Source organism: Martes martes (assembly GCF_963455335.1).
Source record: "Martes martes genome assembly, chromosome: 4".
Taxonomy (NCBI): Eukaryota; Metazoa; Chordata; class Mammalia; order Carnivora; family Mustelidae; genus Martes; species Martes martes.
In genome coordinates, this window is record NC_137891.1 from 107,761,730 (window position 1) to 107,778,095 (window position 16,366).

Sequence of the window (16,366 nt, forward strand, 5' to 3'; positions counted from 1 at the left end):
TTCTCTCAAGGCTCTGGTTGTGGTCTTTTCTTCTCACTAGAATTTTAAGTACCTTAAGAGCAAGGATCATGCTATATACCACATTTGTGCCATCTCAAGTATTCTATGTGGTGCTGGGCAAAGAGCCTGTGCTCAGTAAACAACTGTTGATTTTCCTTTTTATTTGGAATGTGATTAAAATAATGTTCTTCTGCTCAAGTGTATCAAAGGACAGCTCATGAGATGTCACTGATAGCTCTGGGCTGGGTCTAGAGAGATGATCCCTGGGCTTAATGAGGACCAAAGGGATTCTGGCCACACATCACATGTGCACAGGAGATGTAAGGAGACCAGTGAACATTCAGTGAAAGAATCTGGTTTAAACAAACCAAATGATCACATACCCTCTGCTCGACCCCTGCGTACTGCTGGTGTAAAGCCAGCAGAGTGTGGCTGGAGAGGTGGGGAAGGCTCGGTTGTCTGACCATATGGTATGCACCATCAAAAGGGCTCTCTCTTTTCCAACAGCTCCCAGGCTTCTAGCAGGCCAAGGGCAGGGCCTGGTCTAGAATAGAAAGTTGACAGACAACAGAACACGGTGCCTAAGCAGGACTGAGAGAATGGAAAAACTGATCCACAGGAGGTCCACCCTGCCAATTCAGCGGCCGTTGGAGGAAATGCTTTCAAAATAGAATGCGTGGAGCCTGGCAGACCAGCACAGGAAGACATGCCAAAGCTTGCAAGCTCCCTATCAGAGACAGGGTGGATTCCGCATGGCTAAATCATAGCTTTTCGAAAGGTATGGTACCTCCTAACTATCTTCTGTATCACTGCCAGTCTTTCAGTATGGTCTAGATTGATACCATGTAGTCAGAGACCAAGGAGAGTAAAACAATTCAGGTGCACAAGTTGTAATGGACTGGCCTACAGCTTACCCTTCAAAAAATATACCAGGGGTATCCTGCTTTATGTTAACTTTCCTATCCTCAGTGGACCCAAGTGCCAATGGTGAACTCCAGGAATGCAAGTGGATTGTCGAAGTTAAGCACTTAAAGTTTCACAGTCCTTCTACTCGCTTCCATCACTGAACAGGTGAGTGGATTGTGGCAACATTTCTAGTGCCTTCTGCTTTAGTTTCGTAGGTGACATGCTCAGTGGCAGATCTGTAAAGGACCACAGCTCACAGTGGCTATCTTATGGAAAGGGCTGGCCTGTTTCTTCTTGACTGGGAAGAAAGAAACCTGTTTAACCAGATGACTTCATCCTTCTTCCTGGGAGAAAATACAACAAAAGACTAACAAAGGCAAGAATGATGCCAGTTTTCCCTGAAGGAATTTCTGGGGAAGAGATGGGGGATAGTACTGTTGGAGGGACAGGTTATGACCTGCTTGGAAGACATAAAATAAAATTGTGACTAAAAACTCAGAGTAATTTTTTAACCTGAGGCCTAAAATAGTTGGTTCAAAGGAAAACAAGTTCAGGGATGCAAAACAGATTATTGGCTATCAAATGAGAGAGAAAATGAGCCATTGTGATTTGAAAAAAGCCCATACAGTAACTTTCTTCTGTTTGATTCATGAAAGTCAACCTCTCATAGTACCTCACTGACCATTTTGGGGTGGGGGGGTGGGAGAAGGACCTTCGATTTTATTCTGTAGAAATAGAAATATGCCTTCTCTCACTTCAGTTCTGTCAAACATACAGAGAGGCTCCAGACACAGAGCTTTCACTGACTGATTAGGAAACCTTTATGGATAAACCTGAATGAGAAAAGGAGACCAATTTTTGATAATACAGTGGGACAGTTTTCTTTTCTTCACCATTGGCTTTAAGTTTCCCTGCTTTCTAATGTCAGGTCTGTGATCAGAGGACACCTGAAAAGTCTTTGTAAGGAAAATGCTACACTCTGACTTGTCACATGTGTAGATCAAGAGAAGTGGCAGTGGCCTGGGAGAAAATTCAGTCCTTTTCTGTGAACAGGAGACTTTGATAAACTCTGAGACGGCAAGAAGTGTTACCTTCTACTTAAGTCACTTCTTAAATGAGCTGAGACACTTAGACCATTTCCTGCCAGTGGGGTGGCAGGAAAGCTGACACTTCAGGAAGACTTGGATGGTTTTTAAATGATTTTTCAGAAATTGAGAAATTTGTATGAATGTCCTGAAATATCATTGTGTGAATATTTGTGTCAGGAGTACTTCTTGAATTCAAACAGCCATATTGGCAAGTAATTCAGAAGTAGAGAGTAAAGTCAGTGCAGGAGCAGAGAGCAGATAGAATTAGGACACAGAATTAATAAGCCTGAAGTATCAGTGAATGACATTTGGGAAGACACGGAACCCTGAAGGATAGAGACTTATTCTCCGCAGCTGGAGAAAACCAGAACAAAACAAAACAATCAGTTACTTATGTCAAATTAAATTTCAGAGCAATTACAATTTAAATGTAAAAAAAACCCCATAATGATAGTTGAAGTTTTAAGCAGGAGTTTCATAATCTAGGAATAGGGAAGGCTTTCTAAAAATGACATCTGGAGAAGCCTGGGTGGCTCAGTGGGTTAAAGCCCCTGCCTTCGGCTCAGGTCATGATCTAGGGGCCTGGGATCGAGCCCCACGTCAGTCTCTGCTCAGCAGGGAGCCTGCTTCATCCTCTCTCTCTGCCTGCCTCTCTGCCTTCTTGCGATCTCTGTCTGTCAAATAAATAAATAAAATCTTTTTTTTTTTTTTTTTTTTAAAGATTTTATTTATTTGACAGACAGGGATCACAAGAAGGCAGAGAGGCAGGCAGAGAGAGAGAGAGGAGGAAGCAGGCTCCCTGCTGAGCAGAGAGCCCGATGCGGGGCTCGATCCCAGGACCCTGGGATCATGACCTGAGCCGAAGGCAGAGGCTTTAACCCACTGAGCCACCCAGGCGCCCCAAATAAATAAAATCTTTTAAAAAAATTAAATAAAAATGGCATCTGGAGCCAACATCTAAAGAAAAAATTTGCAGGTTGGTTGCATGAAAATATTTCTGTGACAGCACTGTAAACAGGGGACCTGGGTGGCATATTCAGTTAAGCATCAGACTCTCAGTTTCGGCTCAGTCATGATCTCAGGGTCCTGAGATTGAGCCCCAAGTCAGGCTCTGTGCTACGTATAGAGTCTGCTTGAGAAGCTCTGCCTTTCCTTCTCCATCTGCCCTCCCCCCATTCTCTCTCTCTCAAATAAATAAATGAATAAATCTTTAAAATAAGTACTGTAAACAAATTTGAACAACAGATTAAAAAGTACTAAGCTTTCTTATATAAGAGGTATGACAAAAGAGGTATAAAATCAATAAGGAAGTAGTGGACACTTCCGGAGAAAAATGAGAAACAATATACAGGGCCATTAAACATATGAAATAAAGTTTAAACTCATCAATGTTGAAATAAATGTAAATTAAAAGAATGCTTACCGTTTTATCATGGAAAATATTTAAGAATTGATAATAACCAATGTTTAGCAAAACAGGCTAGGGGCCGTCTCAATACACTGTAGGAGAGAATTAAACAATGGTACAAATTATATGAAGAACAATCTTGCAACCATTGTTTCAAAATGTAAAATACATGTACTTTGTGGTCCTGTATTTCTAATTTTAGAAATTATTTAAGGATGGAATTACAAAGAAGCAAAAGTATGTATATAAGATGCTTATTGCTACTTTATTTAATGTAAAATCAAATGGAAACTACCTAATATTTCATAGACTAATGATGAGTTTAAAAAAGCTAAGGCAAGGGGTGCCTGGGTGGCTCAGTGGGTTAAAGCCTCTGCCTTTGGCTCAGGTCATGATCCCAGCGTCCTGGGATCGAGCCCCGCATCGGGCTCTCTGCTCAGCAGGGAGCCTGCTTCCTCCTCTCTCTCTGCCTGCCTCTCTGCCTACTTGTGATCTCCATCTGTCAAATAAATAAATAAAATCTTTAAAAAAAAAGAAAAGCTAAGGCAAAACAATGAACAACTTTAAACTATAATGTAAACATAAATTTACTCATTTTAAGACGTCTCTATGATGTATTTGGTGAAAAAAGAACACAAAGAAACACTTATAATAATTTGGGAATACTCAGGTTATGAGTATTTAAATTTAAATAGGATTTTCCCCAGCATTTTATTAAGAAAATTTCAAAGATACAGAGAAGTGAAAGAACAAGAAGCACACGTATACTTTCCACCTAGATTCAATAATGGCTAACATTTTGCCATACTTATTTCTCTCTTTCTCTGAACACACACACACACACACACACACACACACACACACCCTTGATCCATGAATGTTCTCTAATCATTTATTAGGACCCAGATTCTGCCTGATCTGATTAGAGGGACCTCCATCCCTCTAAAGGCAGCCCATTCTATTTTCGATAGTGTTCTCTAAGGAAGTTTCTCCCTCATTTGCATTAAAACCTGCATTTCGGAGGGGTATATTACCACTATAGCTCAGCTATTACTTTTTCTCAGGTAGGAGGGTGCTGAAATACAAAAATTTAATCATTTAAGTTCAATCGGGAATATCTCAATTCTAGCTTTTATGTTACGAAAAGTAGCAATAATAATGTCTATGGCAGATTTGCCTTAAAAAAAAAAAATCTGAGTCAGATTTTAGAAAGAGAAATCCCTATTAATCTGTCTTTCTTGTTCTGAGCCTGAGGCGGGGAGGGAAAGAGGACCCCCTCAAACAGATGTCTTCACCTGTGGAACAGCTTTCCCTCATACGGTCATGGCCAACCACCACTAAGCAAAAACACTGTGCTCTGGGACGGTTCCAGTCTGTCAGAGGCACATGCTAGATAAGAAGACGCTGACAGGCGTTCTGGTGTCCTTCCAAACACCCCTCCAAAGTTCAACTCCTCTGTCTTGATCTCCTCATCTTCGCTAACTGTCCCCTCCCAACTGGGCAGGGCAGGGATTGTTCTTTTACCTCCCTCCCTTGCTTGGTAAATCACCTCAGTGTGGATTATTACAACCAATATTCTTTTCTCTTCATAGAGTGTGTATGTGTGTGTGAGGGAGTTGAGGAGGGAGGGGGCTTTCAGAAATTGGGGAGGCTGGATGACTTGTCTTCTACCAGCTCCCCAGGTTTGGTCTTGGTCTCCTCCTTTCTCTCTGTCCCTAGTTTCTTAATCCCCATTTCCACTTTCTTCCTGTTTCTGTGTCCATGCTATGCTCCTCTTCTCACAGGGACTTTCTCTTGAGATTTCTCCTCTGTCGAAGATGTCACTTGTCTCAATTCCTCTGGGGGCTGGTAATTCAATTGTGAAGTCAGATTTCCTTCTTCAGAGTTGTCTCTTAGGTTCTCTGACAAACAATAATGTTCTCTTTAGGTCTGGTTTACTTCAAAATGTTCCAGTGGGACAGAAGTTTCATAAATCTCTCTCAGCAATGATATTTGGGCTCATGGTTAATGAATACTAAAGTTTTAACAGAGGTTCAGGTACCAGGTTGAATGGCAGATTTCCTGCTCATTGTTATGAGTCTTCCATGTTAGTTTCAGGATTGGCTTCCAGAGATTCGGTTTTGAGTTAACATAAGGGTCCATTCCCACAGACTGGATATAGTTTGAGTTTAAAATGGACACAGGTAGGGGAAGACATTCGGCTTTTATTCAAAGTTCATTATAATCTTAGGTTGTTAAGGGTTGATAAACGTAAGAAACTGGAAAATTGTCATTTCAATCTTTATCAGTCCATTTGTCATGATTCTCTCATACTGTTATGATATATATACTCTCTTCTGTCTTCCAAAGAATGTCAGAATTTGTGGAAGGTCCAGAGATTCTTGTCAGTGTCATCATGTATTTACTTTATGGGTTATTCAAGGTTAGAATTAAGTACATGATGAATTTCAGTTCAATTTCTCTACCAAAATATCAAAATGAAAAGATATAAAAGGTATTGGATCACTGAAAAGGAAATGAAATAATAAAATTATTGAATGTTTGTTACATCTGCCAAAGTAGCAAATGAATCAATTCCTGGAAGATTCAAAACTTTAAAAAGATATATACTGCAATGTTATCTGGCAGCTAAAGAGTAAATACGTATCAAAACATTTCAGTTGAAGCAATATACTAGAGTTACTGATGAATTACATATAAAATACATCAAAGCTATGATAAAAAGTCATTTTAGATATAGCATTTATACTATGTTTTTAAATGAATGGTTAAAAGATTATTTAATGCTGAGACAGAATGATCATTTGACAACCTCTCAAGTCCTATTTTGGTATTTTACTTCTAGAACTCTTACATATTATATTTATATTTTTGGTAAATTTTATTAGTGACTATTTCAGCACCAGACATTATATACACATCAGTTGCAATGAAGATATCTATATGTGAATTAAAAAAATAATCTGTTCTGATTAGCAGAATATTTTAGCAAAAATATTTCATATTTATTGAAGAAGATAGCCCTGGTAATTATTAAAAAAATCAGTGCTAGGTAAATCAGTTTTGTGTTGAGCTCCCAGTACATATACAACAGCAAAGTACACATTGGGGAGACTATAAAGTTGCATAACAGTTCCTTTTTCTAGGACCACACAGTCTATGATTGGTGTACAAATTGCATACATGTAAGATACAAATAATCAGTTGTGAATGATAAATAATAATACAAGATAATATATAATAAGTAGTAAGTGGAAGATGCTGCTAACAAGCATTGTACTAGGAGCAGAAGATGGTTTTTTGTGTGTGAAGATGATAGAACATTTTCTAGAGAAAGGAAGTTTGTGGAAAAATTAGGGAGTGGTGTTTTTTTTTTTTTAAAGATTTTATTTATTTATTTTGCAGAGAGAGAGAGAGATCACAAGCAGGCAGAGAGACAGGCAGAGAGAGAGATGGTATCAGCCTTCCTGCTGAGCAGAGAGCCTGACGTGGGGCTCGATCCCAGGACCATGAGACAATGAGCTGAGCTGAAGGCAGAGCCCTAACCCACTGAGTCACCCAGGTGCCCCAGTGGGGAGTGTTTTTACTGAGAATGGGTATGCTGATGTACCACAGATCTGCCAACTTAAGGAAAAGAGAGAAGACATTTTAAAAATTAACTAAAAATTTTATTTGCTTATAGAACTTAAATTGTTTAAATGAGGATCCCCCCAAAACAGGTGACATGAATTTTGTCCCAATCAAGACCTTGGCCCAATCAAGACCTTCGTAATACAAGATGCTGTTTTAGGCTACTGTAACTAGATAATATGCTGTAAATTACTCTGGGATTTTGAAATTGTCTGGTTGCATTTCTACATAGCTGCTGTGTTTTCCCTAGGTGGTGTTGACTCAATAATTTATATTCTTTTATATACGCTTTTTTTTTTTTTTTTGCAGATACTTAACTAAGGCTGACATCACTGTTTGAGTATTTCTTTGTAGAATTCTTGAACAGCACTACCCACACAAATCAAAATTCAGAAGAGTTTACAGAGGAAAGTTAAATATTCAGAATTTTAGGCATGTTCTATACAAATATTTGACTCTATGTAATCTTCACCTAATATGTCTGATTGGTATTTACAAAATTATATTAACATTTATTTCCTACTTCATTGCAGTTTATCAAACTGTTACAGACTTTAAGGTTTACTGTTTACCCAGTCAGTTTTGCCCAAACCATCTTATTATCAGAACCTTTTCCAGGTAACAACTAGCCCTACCATCCAGAAGAAAGGTTTAAATCTTTCAGTTTCATTTCATACTTCAATAATAGCTGTAATTTAGCTAAATAGCCCTTGGTAATTTCATCCAAATGAGTGGTCTCCAGGAGAGAGAAAGTACATTTAGCGGCTAGGACTTTGTAAGAAACTATAGAATAATTCTTAAATTGCCCTTCTGAGATACAAAAAATACAGGAATGAGACAAAATAATAGAGAGATCTACTTGGAGACAAATGCAAGGTAGAAATACTCTTCTAACATGGTGACTATAGGAACATCCATTAAAATGTAGGTAGTGAAGTGAACTGCTAGACTTAAATTCAAGGCCTGCCTAGTGTGGAGAGAATTATTTACAGAATTCGCTTTCTGACTAACGGAAGGCTTTGTGTACATGGAAAAGAATGGGATCTGGAATCTGACAGACCAGGGCTCAAACCTGATCTCCGTGCTTTAGGAGCTGTATGCCCTGAGCGTCTTACTTTGTCATTTGGTGCCTCTGTGTTTCCGTCTGTAAAATGAAGGTATCACAACTCATCCTCGAAGGAAGTTGTGGGGCTTCCACATCTGTGTAAAGAGCGCAGAGAAATGCTCTATAAATGTCAGTTCCCTACTTTCCCTTCCCCACATGGGGCAAATGCTCCATCTAACAACTGCATGATCAACTGTCTACACACTTTGAAAATCCCTAGATAGATTTAAAAATAAAAGAAAGCCAGAGGAAAGATTTTCACAAATCTGTACAGAGAGAAAGCAAAAGAAGTCAGGGGGGGGGAATGACTTTTATTTCAAAAAGAGCTTGGATGGAAATGAAGGAAACTCAAGGAGGTACGGAGAGAACAGTGGGCTGATTGTTAGAGTGATTAGTGGCAAAACTTCAATGTCAGGTTGTTTTTGGATCCCCACATTACCACAATAAACCCGTGTGAAGTTTCTCCCTGTGGGTGGCAGCTGGCCAACTCCGCGTGCAGATATTTACGGGTCCTAGAGACAGGATGTGACACCACCTGAGCTGCTTAGGACCCAGGGCTTGAGGCGGGCTGACGGACCCATGATGCCCAGCAAGAGTGATCCTGCCCATGAGTTAAGAAAGCCCTGGATGTTTTGAGAAGACTGCCAATATAATCCTGGTTAGAGTGTGATTTGGTAAAAAAAAAAAAAACTCTAAAAATACTTCCTCACCTGCTGTCCTGTTCTTGCAAGTTTTGCTGTCAGGAATTTGTTTCTTCGGGTGAATGTAGTATCATTTGCAGATGTTCTCTTTTGAAATGGAAGAATCTGCAAGAGGTTTTAATGCAACGAATTTTTGTCCTATTCCTTTACTTAGTCCTAGTAGGTGGTGGGGAATTAGCTTGAACCTGAGCTTTACTCCTTCCAGGACTGAGGCATGCTGGCTATGTCTGGTGAGATGCCCGGGCAGTTCACAGGACTGTTTATACAAGCTGAGCATGTCTGGGTGGAAACTTCATCCTAAAAGCAAAAAGAGCCAGACCCCATGCTTGGCTGAGTCATAAAGTCTTAGACATTCAAGAGGAAAAATGATTTTGAACACGAAATTGTAGAGTTGGTCTTTTGACAGGGAAAGAGAGTAAGTAAAAATAGAAAAATTCCTTTCACCAAGAATATAAATGGTAAAGTTTGAGAAACACCTGTGAGGATCCCCTCCTTTAGAGATTAACCCAAGTAGGAGAGAGGCATTACCCTCATCACTCCATAGATCACCTTGAAAGCCCTGGTTGTCTGTGAATCAGTGGCCTTGGCTGGGTGAGACATTCACAGACTTTGTCTGGGGGCTGGAAGTTCTATGTTAAGAGATGGGAGAACCTTGTGAGATCTGCTCAGGTTGCAGATGGAAAATGTATGTATATGATCAGAGTTGATATCATATGTATAAGAAAAGAGAAAACAAAGGCTTAGATTTTTAAATTCAATTATATTTCTATTCCCTGAGTGGCAGGGAAAGAAAGACTCGGTGAGACTGTGATTAAGAATTAAAACAGCAGTCGCCTGGGTGGCTCAGTGGGTTAAGCCTCTGCCTTCGATTCAGGTCATGATCTCAGGGTCCTGGGATCAAGTTCCACATCGGGCTCTCTGCTCAGCAGGAAGGCTGTTTCCCCCTCTCTCTCTGCCTGCCTCTCGGCCTACTTGTGATCTCTCTCTGTGTGTCAAATAAATAAATAAAATCTTAAAAGAAAAAGAATTAAAACAGCTGGGGAAAGAGCACTCTTATTCTCTGTGGATTGATTTTGGTCAGGGACTGATTTATGAATGAAAAAAAAACTAGCTCATTAAAGATGTAGAAAAAATTATGATAGAAAAATCTATTTAGAAACACTTGTCGAAATCTTGTCAGAAAATTTTACCCAAAAGAAAATTTAAATAAATAAAAGCATTTAGTAGATTCACATACCTTGAGAGTGATACCTTTGCTCTAAGAGTTATTTAACTCAATTATATAATGAATGTAAATTTATGCCTTTTTAATTAGACATTTTTAATTTTTGAAAATGAAGTCAGGTTTATACAAAGTTGGGCTCAGTGTTCTGTAAAGCTTATATTCTCATCATTGGCACTGTCTATCCAGTGGCAGTAATTTGAAGGATGAGGTAAAATTCCTGGCTGGGATTTATGAAGTCAAAACAGGAATTACTTCAAAATGCTCAAGTGCTCAAATGATCTGACAGGGGTAGAAGAAATATTGTAAGTTGTGTTAGTCATCAAGGTATCAGTGTTATTTTAAATAGGTGTGAATAGGACCCTAGGAGTTGGATTTGATGGGAAAGAGAAAGAAGGCTGCTAGAAGAAGTAGAAAGGACATGGTGGGAATGTGGACTAGATATGTGTGTTTGGGAACTTTGGGCAGTGGGAGATGAGGCGGCTGTGAGGAGTGCCCCTGGGGAGTCAGGGAGAGGGGGGGTGACAGTGATGGCGCCTCCTTTAATACCCAGCTTGGACACACGCCTTAGAGACACACTCAGGGTTTCCTAGGAGATTCATGAGGCAACTTTTAAAATAATATCTTGACAGTTAGTGTCCTACTTCTTAGAAACTCAAGCACTTTACCAAACACTGCACATAGTGCTCAATTATAATGATTACATTTCCAAGAAACCAATGTATGTTTCAAGAGTTTAGAAAATTGGTGACTTTAGGGATTCTCTCTCTCTTCCTCAATTCAATACAACAAACATTAGTGAATATTATTATGTGCCAGGCACTGTGCTGGCCCCTGGACATAAGAAGATAAATAATAAATGAATGCTTGAAGAATGATTCAGATTGTCAGGTGTATAGGTAGGCCTTGGGTAGAGACAGATGTTGGTATGAGGCTTTGTTGAAGAGAAAATATAGGACAGATAAGGAAGAGAGGAAGAATATTTCAGATAGGGTCATCATTTCTTCAGGAAATAGTGGATAATATGGTAGGATTTAAATACAGGACTTGGAAAGGAATCTAGTGGAAAAGTAAATATAATTTTGGCTTTTATTTACTGAACACTTTCTTGTATGTAAAACTGGGTTAATGTCAGATTGCCATGCCTTCAGTGTTATGCTAAGAGATTTATACTTTTTGATTGGAGTAAGAGAAGAGTGATACCCTGTGATAGAACTGTGAGTGAGTTTACAAGGCTGTAGCCATGCAATCATGTCTATAATCATTGAATACTTGGGGTCAGGCATTGGGCTGACTATGTTAAACATTATCTCATTTATTAGGTCAGAATTTATTATACTCGTATGATGAGATGTGATAAGGGACATGATTAGATCTTTAGCGATGGGGATAGAAAGGGGCAACAATTTATACAGTGTGGGGAGAGTATTTTGGAACCTTCATGCATTCATTCACTCACTTATTCATTCAACAAACATTTATTAAAGTACTCTTTGCCAGGCTCTGGGCTATGTTCCAGAGCCAGCTGTACGTGGTGTGAACCTACTATGTGCCAGCAGCTATTCCTAGTGTTGTGTCTTATTATCATCATTATTATAGGTGAGAAAATATAAACATGGAGAAATCAAATAACTTGTCCAAGGCCAGAGAGCTACCATGTGGGGCTTGATCCATACTGTCTGGCGTTTCATTCTTAAACCCTCCACACGATGTCCCACAGGTAAATAAGACTTCTGACCTCAAACATGTCAGACATGACCTCAAACATTTTTAGTTGGGTAGAAAGACATGGAAGCAAATAACTAAAATGTTCCAAGAGTATAATTCTAGTATGTAAAGTGCCATGTGTTATTTCCAGTTTTAGGTTATTTTGAATAAAACTGCTAAAACATTCATGTTCAGGGTTCTATATGCACAAAAGTCTCCTTTTCTGGGTTAAATGCCCCAGTGCAACTCTTCTTGGATGGCATGGTAGCTGTGTTTAGTTTTTGAAGAAACTGGTAAAGTGTTTTCTAGGGCAGTTGTATCATTATACATTCCTAGAGGCAAAGTGTGAATGATCCAGCTTCTCTGTATCCTTGCTGCCTTTGGGGATTGTCACAATTTTTTTTGTTTTAGTCATTGTGATCGGTGTGCGGTGATACATCCTTGCAGTTTTCATTTGCATTTCTCCAATGGTGAATGGTGTTCAGTGTCTTTGGATGTGCTTATTTGTCATCTGTAGATTCTCTTTGTTGAAATGTCTCTTCATCTTTTGCTTACCTACTAACTGGATTTTTTTCCTGTTGAGTTTTGAGAATTCTTTATATATTCTAATTACTAGATACCAGTCCTCTGTTGGATATGTGGTTTGCAAATATTTTCTTCTAGTCCATACCTTGCAGTAACAAGATCTTTCATACAGCAAAAGGTTTAATTTTGATAAAGTCTAAACTATCAATTTTTTGTTTGGTACCAAGTCTAAGAACTGTGTCTAGTCCTTGGTTGTGAGGATTTTCTCATACATGCTCATCTAAAAGTTTTATAGTTTTATGTTTCTCATTTAAGTCCATGATCTATTTTGTGTTAATTTTCATATACGGTAAAGTTTAGGTCGAGTTTCTTTCTTTCTTTTTTTTCTTTTGTTCTTTTTTTTTTTCTTTCACCTATGGATGTCCAGTTGCTTCAGTAATTGGTTCTCTATTATGTTTCATTGATCTGTGTGCTTATCCCTCCAACATTACCACACAGTCTTGATTACTATAGTTATAGTGTAAGTCTTGAATTCAGATAGACTGATTGCTCCCACTTTATTATTTATTTGTTTAAATATTTATTTATTTATTCGAGAGGGAAAGAGAGAGATAGCACATCTGAGTGGGGAAAAGGGCAAAGGGAGGGGAAGAGAAGCAGACTCCCCACTGAGCATGGAGCCGGATGGACTTGGGACTCCATCCCATGACCCAGAGATCATGCCTGAGCCGAAACAAAGAGTCAGATGCTCAACTGACTGAGCCCACCAGCCACCCCTCTCCTTCTTTATTTATTTATCTTTTTAAGATTTTATCTTTATTTTTATGATTTATTTATTTACTTTTAAATTAACATATAATGTATGATTTGTTTCAGGGTAGAGGTCTGTGATTCACCAGTCTTACAGAATTCAAAGCACTCACTACAGCACATACTCTCACCAATGTCCATCACCCAGCCACCCCATCCCTCCTACCCACCTCTCCTCCAGCAACCCTCGGTTTGTTTTCTGAGATTAAGAGTCTCTTATGGTTTTTCTCCCTCTCTGGTGTCATCTTTTTTCATTTTTCCCTCCCTTCCCCTATGACCCTGTCATGTTTACAGATTTGTCATATCAGTGAGATCATACGATAATTGTCATTCTCTGACTGACATTTTTGCTAGCATAATACCCTCTAGTTTCATTCATGCCGTTGCAAATGGCAAGGTTTCATTATTTTTTGATGGCTTCATAGTATTCCATTGTGTGTGTGTATGTGTGTGTGTGTGTGTGTGTATGTGTGTGTATCTCACATCTTCTTTACCCATTCATCTGTTGATGGGCATCTACGTTCTTTCCATAGTTTGGCTATCGTGGACATTGCTGCTATAAATATTTGGGTGCACATGACCCTTCGGATCACTACATTTGTATCTTTGGGATAAATACCCAGTAGCGCAATTGCTGGGTCATAGGGAAGCTCTATTTTCAACTTTTTGAGGAACCTCCATGCTGTTTTCCAGAGTGGCAGTCCCAGCTTGCATTCCCACCAACAGTGTAGGAGAGGACCCCTTCCTCTGCATCCTCTCCAACATCTGTCCTTTCTTGACTGGTTTATTTGAGCCATTCTGACTGGTGTGAAGTGGTATCTCACTGTAGTTTTGATTTGTATTTCCCTGAAGCTGAGTGATGTTGAAAATTTTTCATGTGTCTGTTGGCCATCTGGATGTCTTCTTTGCAGAAATGTATGTTCATGTCTTCTGCCCATTTCTTGATTAGATTATTTGTTCTTTGGATGTTGAGTTTGATAAGTTCTTTGTAGATTTTGGGTACTAGCCCTTTGTCATTTGAAAATATCTTCTCCCATTCTGTTGGTCGTCTTTTGGTCGTCTTTTGGTTTTGTTGACTGTTTCCTTTGCTATGGAAAAGCTTTTGATCTTGATGAAGTCCCAATAGTTCATTTTTGCCTTGCTTCCCTTTCCTTTGGTGATACACACACACACACACACACACACACACACACACACACACACAAATAAGGGTAAACATGATGAAGGGATGGAATATGAGTGTAAAGATGAAAATTAAAAAGATTTTAAAAAAGAACTGATAAGAAGTTGGTGGAAAAAAGTGAAATAAAAAAAAGGAGAAAATGTGATCAGGCTGGAGCCTAAAACAAAGCCATACACCAGATATAGGGTATATTTCAGTCTGTTAGAAGAAACTGTATCTCCAAATTTTAAAGAAATAAAAATTTCTATGAATACAATGAAGGGATAGAATATGACTATAAAAATGAGAATTAAAAAAGATTTTTAAAAATTCATAAGATAAAATAGTTAGAATAAGTTAAAATGGGAAAGAGGACAAATTAAAAAAGTAGAAAAGAAAATTTAAAAAATTTAACTTTGAAAGACTAAAGAATCATGGGGCAAAAGCCATGAATTCTATGTGCTGTATTCCCCTAGCATTGCTATTTTGCTATTTTGCTATTTTGCAGTTCTCATTGATGAGTAAACTTGGTCTTGGCTGGATGTTCTTGCTGATCTTCTGGGGGAGGGGCCTGTTGCAGTGATTCTCAAGTATCTTTGCCTGAGGTGGAATTGCACCACCCTTGTCAGGGGCCAGACTGAGTAATCTGCTCAGTTTCGCTCTTGGTAGCTTTTGTTCCCTGAACGCTTTCCATAGAGCTTTGAAGGACAGGAATGAAAATGGTGGCCTCCTAGCCTCTGGCCCAGAGGAGCTGAGAACTTGGGGCCTCACTCCTCAGTGCACCCTCAGAGAAAAGCAGCCAATCCCTCCTGTCTCCCTGGTCTCCAGCCACACTCCCATCACACCCAACCTGTGACTGAGCATTTCTATCTCTGGCGCAGGGTCTGTTTGGAGTCTCCAAACCCATCAGATTTCTGTTGTACACTCCTGTGCCACTCCTCCTGGTGGAGGAAGGAGAGAGTCTCCCTAGATCTGCCATTTGTGGGGTCCCTGCTTGAAGAGAAGTGGTTTGGATCACTGTTTATGGCAACTCCGAGGTGAGACGCCACTCCTCGGCTCCATCTCTGTAGCTGGCTTCCCCGCTCTGATACTTGGAAGCTCTGCCACACTCAGGCACCCCCAGTCTTTCTGTGACCCCAAGGGTCCTGAGAGCACACTGACCCAGTGAGGGCTCCATCCCTCGCTTAGCCACTGGAGTGGTGTCCCCACGTGGACTAGACTCCTAAAAGTTCCAATTTTGTGCTCCACTGCTCTCTCACTTGCTGGTAAGTGGCTGATGGAGGCTCCCTCCCCCCACAGTCTGTCTTTCCAAATATCAGCTCGGATTCACTTCTCCACATGTCCTACCTTCCAGAAAGTGGTAGCTTTTCTGTTCATAGAATTGTTGCTATTCTCTTCGATCTCCCGTTAAGTTTGTAGGTGTTCAGAATGGTTTAATAACTATCTAGCTGAATTCCTGGGACCGGATAAAATTTAGGTTTCCTACTCCTCTGCCATCTTTCTCCTCCTCCTCCCTATTTATTTTTTATAAGTTGTTTTAACTACTCCTGTTCCTTTGTCTTTCCATATAAATTTTAGAACTATCTTGTCTATATCTATAAGACATCTTACTGAATTTTGATGAGAATTGTATTAAATCTTGTATATAGATTTGGGGAGAAGTAACAGCATTTTGTGCCTAATGTTCCAATCTGTGAATATGTTGTATCTCTTAATTTAGTAGATCTTCTTTGATTTCTTTCATAAGTGTTTTTTACTTCTCAACATATAAGTCCTGTCCTTGTTTTGGTAGATTTACACCTGGTATTTTTTTTTTTTTTTTTGAGCAATGGTAAATCGTATTGCATTTTCAATTTCAGCATTTATTTGTTCATTGATAGTATATAGAAATATAATTGATTTTTGTATGTTAATGTCCTGTGACCTTGATGAATTCATTTATTAGTTTGGGAAGTACTGCAGGTTCTTTTGTAGATTCCTTAGGACTTTCTACATAGACAATCATGTCATCTGAAAATAGAAGCTGATTCATTTTTTCCTCTCCAGTCTCTTTGCCTTTCCCCTCCCTTTCTTTCCTTATCCTATTTCCTAGCTAGAACTTC

General features: G+C 39.2%; 1 long non-coding RNA gene across 2 annotated transcripts in view; it reads left to right on the forward strand.

The window, feature by feature from the left end:
• The first annotated feature begins 688 nt into the window (after positions 1-688).
• The window catches only part of LOC308341308, a 198,386-nt gene continuing 182,708 nt past the window's right edge, over positions 689-16,366 (forward strand). Inside the window, exons 1-2 of one of the 2 annotated variants that reach the window (XR_013966704.1) lie at positions 689-778; positions 970-1,071. This is a non-coding gene — a long non-coding RNA (uncharacterized lncRNA). Of the gene's footprint in view, positions 779-807; positions 1,072-16,366 lie in introns of those variants that run through there. The other variant, XR_013966705.1, reaches the window with a different exon arrangement.